The following is a 9,561-nucleotide window of genomic DNA, read 5'->3' as shown; positions in this document are numbered from 1 at the left end:
TGTGCACTCCTCCGTGCTGCGCCTCCACAGAAACCACCGGCGAGGTCATTCCTCCACCCAGGTCCGCCTCACGCTGCCTCATCCCACGCTAGGAGCCACTCCACGCCGCCGTGTATATCCCCACCCTCCGTAAGTGCTTCCGCCGCACTGTGTGAAGTGAGTTTTCTGTTTCTCGTGTACTTACATATATATATATATGCATGAATGTATACGAAAATTTATTTGTTTTCTTCTGGTGTAAATATATATATATATATATATTGTACATATATATATACGGATTTTCTGGTGTAAATATATGTAGATATATATATATATACGGATGTATATGTAAAATCATATTAAATTAATAGTAGGAAATAATAACGTTTTGTTTTATTTTATTTTATTTTATTTTCTGTTCTCTTAGTGCGCCTCCAAAGTAGTGTTGGGGTGTTAGCTTAATTAAGTTAGGTTATGTAATTCGGATTTGAAATCATGAGTATGATACGTGGATTGTAAAGTGTGTTTTATTTAGGCGTAGATGCATGAATTTATTATAGTTATGTTACTTTGTATTGTAAATTATAGAATAAAATAAAATGTTTAGTCGAAGTCGGATATTGATGAGTTTAGAAAGTGATGCTGGTATGTTGAGAATAATGAGAATTTTGAGTTTGAGGAATTAAAAATGGACTATTTTAGAAGCGGTAGGCTTGAATATCAAAATACGAGATTAATTGGAGACTTATGGAAATTTACGTGATTATCTTGTAGGTGACGAATAAATTTTCTTAGTTCGGCATTTCTGAGGAAATATTTCGAAAAGCTAAGAAGTCCAGGTAAGCGGGGTTCCTATGCTAGGTTTTATACGAACTATCGAGACTGAGGTTGACTTCTTGAAAACTTTACATATTTTGTGATGAAATGAAAACTTGAGAAAAATTCAACCTCGGTCGTTTATTTGCATCACTCATGAAATCTGAACGAAAAGGAGAAAATATTTTCTGACATGCATTGTGTAGACATGAGCAATATTTGACATGTTTCTGAAATATACAGAAGAGCGAATATGATATCAATGAAATTTTTATGCATGTGATATGAAATGATATGGATCTGTTTTTGATCAAATAGAAATGATATGAATATGTTTCGCACGTGTTTTGATATGATATGGATATGATAAAACTTTGGCATACTTATCTGTTCTGAATATGGTTCTGATATGATGATACTGTTCACGTGATATGGTTGGTACCACCATGATATGATATGAGTGCACCCACTTTGGAAACAAAGTGGTCTTTTACGTGTTCTTTCCTGTGTGCACACTCGGGGCTCCGAGATTGAAAAAGGGGAAGTTCACTACATGATACTGCCTGGTTTGGCCACCGGGGATAGCACAACCCTACCACGGGGGTTAAACATGGTATATGATATGACATGATAAGATTGAGATGTTCAGTTATGTTATGCCAAAGCGTTTTTGAATATGAAATAGATCCTCAAATATGAATTGTTGACATGAGTATGAAATGTTTGAAAAGTCGCTCTGATTTTCTGATAACACGTTTTCTGAGATCTGCATATAAAAATAAAATGTTTTATTTCGGCATATTGAACTTTCTGAAAAGGCTCATGTTTACATGCTAGTATATGTTCTCTGCTTACTGAGTTGTTGATAACTCACCCCCCTTATCTTCATATATTTTCAGATGATATTGATTTCCCAGCTAGGGGTCGGGAATAGAATTGAAGCTGGCTAGATATGGATGGAAGGATTGGGTACTCTAGAGTACCATTGTTAGTAGATGGATTTAACTTGAGCATTTGAAGTACTTTACGTTGTTTGAACCTATTGATACCTAAAGGTGTATTGTTATATTTTTGAGGTTATTGGGAGATTGTGGACCCCTTTTGGTTTATGTTTTGTAATGATAACTTATGGAGTTTTGTTATGGCTATTTGGAAAAATATGAATTGTGTGCTAAACATGAAGTCCTTGGAGTTTTAAGTGCTGGAAGAGACAGGTTTGTTAGTGACATGAGTTAACTCTCCGGACCCTCGGGTACGGGGCGTTACAGTTGGTATCAGAGACAGGTTTGAGGTTCTGCAGACTATAGAGCGTAAGATCATGGAGTATAGATAGGCTTTAAGAAATCATTTTCAGATTGGATGTGATGGTGGAGTGGGTTATGAGGAAGAATATCATAGGTATTCGAGGTCTTAAATTTTACGAACTTTAGGAATGACTTTGATGTGTAGGATTTTGTAGGTCTATGAGTGGAATTCATGTTGTTTGTGGTTTGGTTTGATTTTGGAGACTTTTATTAAATAGATTTGATGGCGTTAAAGTTTTAGACTTTGGAGTTTAATCATTACTACTGTTGCGCGTACTTCTTTTCTCTTTATTACAGGATGCCACCTCGTCGTCGCGAACGAAGTATGTCGGACTTGAACGTGAACGAGAACGAAAGGGGAGCAAACCCGAGTGCTTCTGAAGTACTACGAGCAGCAGCTCATCAGTTAATAGACGATCTCGCGCAAAATCCCGTAGGTCGCCAACGCAACTCTAATGAAGGAGGTGGTAACATAGAACAGTTCAATCGGATGCACCCCCCTTCATTTGATGGCAAAGGCGAACCCACCTTAGCTGAAGATTGGGTGCAAGATATTGAGGAAATATTGCGGGTGTTAACCTGCACAGATGAACAAAAGGTGGCATATGCAACTTTCAAACTGACCGGTGAGGCAAAAAGATGGTGGATCTCAGAAAGAACTATCCGAGAAGCAGGGGGAACAGAAATAGTCAGTTGGCCACATTTTAAGCAGATTTTTCTTGAGCGATTTTTTCCAAGCTCGGCTCGAGAGGACAAGGCAATGGAATTTGCCACTCTGGTGCAGGGATCCATGACGGTGCACCAATATGCAGCTAGATTCATTGAATTATCTCGTTTTGCTGCGTATCTGATTCCTGACGAAGAAAAGAAAGCGCGTAAATTCGAACAAGGGCTGAATGAAAAACTTTATGAGCGAGTAGTGGGCTTCCAGATTCGAAATTTCTCAGAATTGGTAGATAAGGCCACAGTTTTTGAGCGAAGCCTTCAAAGGAGCGCTGCATTGCACGATCAGAAGAAGAGGACTATTTCTTCGGGGCCTCATTTTGGTATGGACCAAGGAGCGTGGAAAAAGAGAAATGAAGGTAGTAGCTCAGGAAAAAGAATGGTTCAGGGCACCCATCAAGCGTATCAATGTAGAACTTGCAACCGAGTGCATACTGGAGTATGCAGGAAGGAAGCGGGACTATGCTACCGTTGTGGCAGATCGGGCCATTATCTCAGGGACTGCCCTCTACGATTGGATAACAGCAGGCCCCCACCACCACCTAGAACAGAAGGGACAGCGCGAGGCAACATGCAGCATACTACTGCACCTGCAAGGGTTTTTGCTCTGACACCTGGAGAGGCGGAGGATAGGAATGATGTGATCACGGGTATGACTTCTTGGTTATGTTTTTAAGATATTGATTTGTGGATTACGATTAAGACTTAAAAATTTTAGTTCATGAATGATGTTGATTATGACCACAGGTACTATTTCTTTGTTTTCTAAAAATGCCACTGTACTATTTGATTCGGGAGCGACACATTCGTTTGTTTCCATGACCTATGCTCGATTTTGCACCTTAGAAACTGAAGAGTTAAAGTCCAAGTTGGTGGTTGCGACCCCAACAGGAAATTCGGTAGTCTGTGACAAGTTCCTACCAGGGTGTCCTTTATTGATTGAGGGAAGATTGATGCCAGCAGATTTGATAGTGTTTAACATGTTTGGGTTTGATGTAATCTTGGGTATGGATTGGCTGGCTTGCTACCACGCCAGCATAGACTGTTTTAAAAAGGAAGTGATATTTAGGCCCCCAAAAGAAAGTGAATTTCGATTCTCAGGTTCAAAAGTGAGGATGCATCCACCCATCATATCTGCCGTTCAAGTTGGGAAATTGTTACGAGATGGTTGTCAGGGATTCTTAACCTGCGTGGTAGAAGTACCAAAAGAGGAGTTGAACTTAGAGCAGATACCTGTGGTGAGAGAATATCCAGAGGTTTTCCCAGAAGATTTACCTGGACTCCTGCCCGAGCGGGAAGTGGAGTTTACTATTGAACTAGCTCCAGGCACGGCACCCCTTTCAAAAGCACCTTATCGAATGGCACCGTCGGAGTTAGTGGAACTCAAGGAACAATTGCAAGACCTGTTGGATAAGGGTTTTATCAGGCCCAGTGTATCACCTTGGGGAGCTCCAGTCCTCTTTGTGAAGAAGAAGGATGGATCGATGAGGATGTGTATTGACTACAGGGAACTCAATCGTGTGACCATAAAGAATAAGTACTCGCTACCCCGTATAGATGATCTGTTTGATCAGCTCCAGGGCGCTCAGGTATTTTCAAAGATTGATCTTCGATCGGGTTACCATCAATTGAAGATCAGAGCAGAGGACGTAGCTAAGACGGCGTTTAGGACTCGTTATGGCCATTATGAGTTTTTGGTCATGCCTTTTGGCCTGACTAATGCCCCAGCAGTATTTATGGATTTGATGAACAGGGTGTTACATGAATTTTTGGATAAGTTTGTAGTTGTTTTTATTGATGACATATTGGTTTACTCCAAGGGCAAACCCGAGCATGAGGAACATTTGAGGCTGGTACTTGGGACACTCAGAGATAAAAAGTTGTTTGCTAAATTGAAGAAGTGTGAATTTTGGCTTGATTCAATCGCATTTCTGGGGCATGTAGTTTCGAAAGATGGCATTTCAGTGGACCCGGGAAAAGTAGAAGCAGTGGTTAATTGGCCGACGCCGAAGAATGTGCATGAGGTTAGAAGTTTCTTGGGATTGGCGGGTTATTACCGTCGATTCATTGACAGTTTCGCCAAGATAGCAGTTCCTCTCACAGCACTCACCAAGAAAAATAATAAGTTTGAATGGACAACAAAGTGCGAAGAAAGCTTTCAGGAGTTGAAACGGAGATTAGTGACGACTCCGGTATTAGCAGTTCCCACGGCTAGAGGGGGATTTGTAGTTTATAGCGACGCGTCAAGGCTTGGTTTGGGGTGCGTGCTGATGCAACATGGGAAGGTTATTGCATATGCCTCACGCCAACTGAAAGCGTACGAGCAGAATTATCCCACGCATGATCTGGAGCTTGCAGCCGTCATTTTTGCACTTAAGATTTGGAGACACTATCTGTATGGGGAAAAGTGTGAGATTTACACGGATCACAAGAGTTTGAAATATTTCTTCACCCAAAAAGAATTAAATATGAGGCAGAGGAGATGGCTCGAGTTGATCAAGGATTATGACTGCACCATCAACTATCACCCAGGCAAAGCTAATGTTGTAGCCGACGCCTTGAGTAGGAAGTCGGTGGGACCAGCAGTTGCAGCCCTCACCACTCAACATAGGTTGTTAATGGACCTAGAAAGAGCCGGTATTGAGGTTATCACTAGTGATACAAGTACCTTCTTGGCCAATTTGATAGTTCAACCAACCTTATTAGATAGAATCAAAGCTGCTCAGAAGGTGGATTTAGGGTTGGTGAAACTAGTGGAAGAAGTCGGGAACGGGGACAGATCTGACTTTAGCGTTTCCGAAGATGGAGTTTTAAGATTTAGAGGTAGATTATGCGTGCCAGCTAATGAAGAACTGAAAAGAGTAATTCTTGAAGAAGCACACCGTTCTTTATACACAGTTCACCCAGGGAGTACCAAAATGTATCGGGACTTGAGAGAGTCTTTTTGGTGGAATGGTATGAAAAGAGAAATTGCTAAATTTGTAGAACAATGCCTAACTTGCCAACAGGTGAAGGCGGAGCATCAGAGACCAGCCGGATTACTACAACCACTCCAGATCCCAGAGTGGAAGTGGGAGCATATCTCCATGGACTTTGTGACGGGCCTACCGAGGGCATTGAGCGGACAAGATGCTATATGGGTGATCGTGGATCGCCTAACAAAAACTGCTCATTTTGTGCCTATTAAAGTTTCTTATAAATTGGACAAACTAGCTGAATTGTATGTGCGGGAAATAGTGAGGTTGCATGGGGTACCGGTATCCATTGTGTCAGATAGAGACCCTCGTTTCACTTCCAAGTTCTGGCAAAGCTTACAGGAAGCAATGGGTACTAAGTTAAATTTCAGTATTGCATTTCACCCTCAGACAGACGGACAGTCAGAAAGAACTATTCAAATCTTGGAGGACATGTTGAGGGCATGTGTGATGGATTTTAAGGGAACTTGGATGCACCATTTACCGTTGGTTGAGTTTGCTTATAATAATAGTTTCCAGGCTAGCATTGGAATGGCACCCTATGAGGTTTTGTATGGTAGGAGGTGTAGATCTCCATTGTATTGGGATGAAGTAGGTGAAAGGAAACTTTTGGGACCAGAGATTATTCAGCAGACTACAGAGAAGATAGATATCGTTCGGGCAAGAATGAAAGCAGCTCAAAGCCGACAAAAGAGTTATGCAGACAAGCGTCGCCGCCAATTGGAGTTTGAGGTGGGAGACAAAGTATTTTTGAGAATAGCACCTACGAAGGGAATTATGAGATTTGGAAAGAAGGGCAAGTTGAGCCCAAGATATATTGGGCCATTTGAGATTCTTGACCGGATTGGACCAGTGGCTTATAGAGTAGCACTTCCACCGGCACTTGCGGGAGTGCATAATGTATTTCATATTTCCATGCTGAGGAAATATATTCCCGACCCGACGCACGTTATTGACTATGAACCACTTCAGATTCAGGAGGATATGACTTATGCGGAAGAGCCAGTTCGGATTTTGGAAAGGAAAGAACAAGTGCTACGGACTCGAACTATCCCTTTTGTTAAAGTGTTGTGGAAAAATCATGCTATTAGTGAAGCTTCTTGGGAGTTGGAGGAAGAAATGCGAGATAAGTACCCACGACTTTTCGATGGGAGTTTCGACAATTTATAGCAAATTCTGAGGACGGAATTTTTTTTAAGGGGGGGAGGATGTAAGACCCAGCATTGCTAGACCCATGCACGCGGTTCACGTTTTCAGAAATCATTTCACGGGTTCACGCCACGCATCGCACGGTTCACGTTTTTCGTTTCCATTTTTGTGCATGTTTTTCTTCCCTTTTATTTAGGTTTGATCCACTTTCTATTTTGATCTATATATATATATGAAGCAACTACAACCCTAGACTAAGTGCCGCTCGGTTCCCTCTTCACAGAAGACCACGGTTTCTCTGCAAAACACCAAACTGAAGCCTCGGTCTGCAACAATAGATGGCCACCTGCAGAGCCACTTCCGTGCAGCAACTCCACCACACCAAGCGAAACCACGCCGGTATCTAGGTCGTTCGGAGTCCATCACCCCAACCGCACGCCACCTCAGTCTCACGGTGCTGCCATCCAACTCACGTAGCCCCGGTTTCAAGCTCCGAAACACTCTGTTTTTGTTGTCAAAAAACAGAGCATTGTCTAAGCCGCGGTGATCACCCTCCATTGTGCACTCCTCCGTGCTGCGCCTCCACAGAAACCACCGGCGAGGTCATTCCTCCACCCAGGTCCGCCTCACGCTGCCTCATCCCACGCTAGGAGCCACTCCACGCCGCCGTGTATATCCCCACCCTCCGTAAGTGCTTCCGCCGCACTGTGTGAAGTGAGTTTTCTGTTTCTCGTGTACTTACATATATATATATATGCATGAATGTATACGAAAATTTATTTGTTTTCTTCTGGTGTAAATATATATATATATATATATTATTTGTACATATATATATACGGATTTTCTGGTGTAAATATATGTAGATATATATATATATACGGATGTATATGTAAAATCATATTAAATTAATAGTAGGAAATAATAACGTTTTGTTTTATTTTATTTTATTTTATTTTCTGTTCTCTTAGTGCGCCTCCAAAGTAGTGTTGGGGTGTTAGCTTAATTAAGTTAGGTTATGTAATTCGGATTTGAAATCATGAGTATGATACGTGGATTGTAAAGTGTGTTTTATTTAGGCGTAGATACATGAATTTATTATAGTTATGTTACTTTGTATTGTAAATTATAGAATAAAATAAAATGTTTAGTCGAAGTCGGATATTGATGAGTTTAGAAAGTGATGCTGGTATGTTGAGAATAATGAGAATTTTGAGTTTGAGGAATTAAAAATGGACTATTTTAGAAGCGGTAGGCTTGAATATCAAAATACGAGATTAATTGGAGACTTATGGAAATTTACGTGATTATCTTGTAGGTGACGAATAAATTTTCTTAGTTCGGCATTTCTGAGGAAATATTTCGAAAAGCTAAGAAGTCCAGGTAAGCGGGGTTCCTATGCTAGGTTTTATACGAACTATCGAGACTGAGGTTGACTTCTTGAAAACTTTACATATTTTGTGATGAAATGAAAACTTGAGAAAAATTCAACCTCGGTCGTTTATTTGCATCACTCATGAAATCTGAACGAAAAGGAGAAAATATTTTCTGACATGCATTGTGTAGACATGAGCAATATTTGACATGTTTCTGAAATATACAGAAGAGCGAATATGATATCAATGAAATTTTTATGCATGTGATATGAAATGATATGGATCTGTTTTTGATCAAATAGAAATGATATGAATATGTTTCGCACGTGTTTTGATATGATATGGATATGATAAAACTTTGGCATACTTATCTGTTCTGAATATGGTTCTGATATGATGATACTGTTCACGTGATATGGTTGGTACCACCATGATATGATATGAGTGCACCCACTTTGGAAACAAAGTGGTCTTTTTACGTGTTCTTTCCTGTGTGCACACTCGGGGCTCCGAGATTGAAAAGGGGAAGTTCACTACATGATACTGCCTGGTTTGGCCACCGGGGATAGCACAACCCTACCACGGGGGTTAAACATGGTATATGATATGACATGATAAGATTGAGATGTTCAGTTATGTTATGCCAAAGCGTTTTTGAATATGAAATAGATCCTCAAATATGAATTGTTGACATGAGTATGAAATGTTTGAAAAGTCGCTCTGATTTTCTGATAACACGTTTTCTGAGATCTGCATATAAAAATAAAATGTTTTATTTCGGCATATTGAACTTTCTGAAAAGGCTCATGTTTACATGCTAGTATATGTTCTCTGCTTACTGAGTTGTTGATAACTCACCCCCCTTATCTTCATATATTTTCAGATGATATTGATTTCCCAGCTAGGGGTCGGGAATAGAATTGAAGCTGGCTAGATATGGATGGAAGGATTGGGTACTCTAGAGTACCATTGTTAGTAGATGGATTTAACTTGAGCATTTGAAGTACTTTACGTTGTTTGAACCTATTGATACCTAAAGGTGTATTGTTATATTTTTGAGGTTATTGGGAGATTGTGGACCCCTTTTGGTTTATGTTTTGTAATGATAACTTATGGAGTTTTGTTATGGCTATTTGGAAAAATATGAATTGTGTGCTAAACATGAAGTCCTTGGAGTTTTAAGTGCTGGAAGAGACAGGTTTGTTAGTGACATGAGTTAACTCTCCGGACCCTCGG

General features: G+C 40.5%; 1 long non-coding RNA gene across 1 annotated transcript; it reads left to right on the top strand.

Moving 5' to 3' along the window:
* Positions 1–7,083: 7,083 nt before the first annotated feature.
* LOC118348257 lies at positions 7,084–9,427 on the top strand. The gene is made up of 3 exons (XR_004801351.1): positions 7,084–7,636; positions 8,268–8,332; positions 9,209–9,427. It is a non-coding gene; the product is annotated as an uncharacterized LOC118348257 (long non-coding RNA).
* Positions 9,428–9,561: the final 134 nt, after the last annotated feature.

This window comes from Juglans regia, chromosome 4 (genome assembly GCF_001411555.2).
Source record: "Juglans regia cultivar Chandler chromosome 4, Walnut 2.0, whole genome shotgun sequence".
Lineage (NCBI taxonomy): Eukaryota > Viridiplantae > Streptophyta > Magnoliopsida > Fagales > Juglandaceae > Juglans > Juglans regia.
The sequence above is the reverse complement of the archived record's forward strand: the minus strand, read 5'-3'. Positions and strand labels throughout refer to the sequence as shown.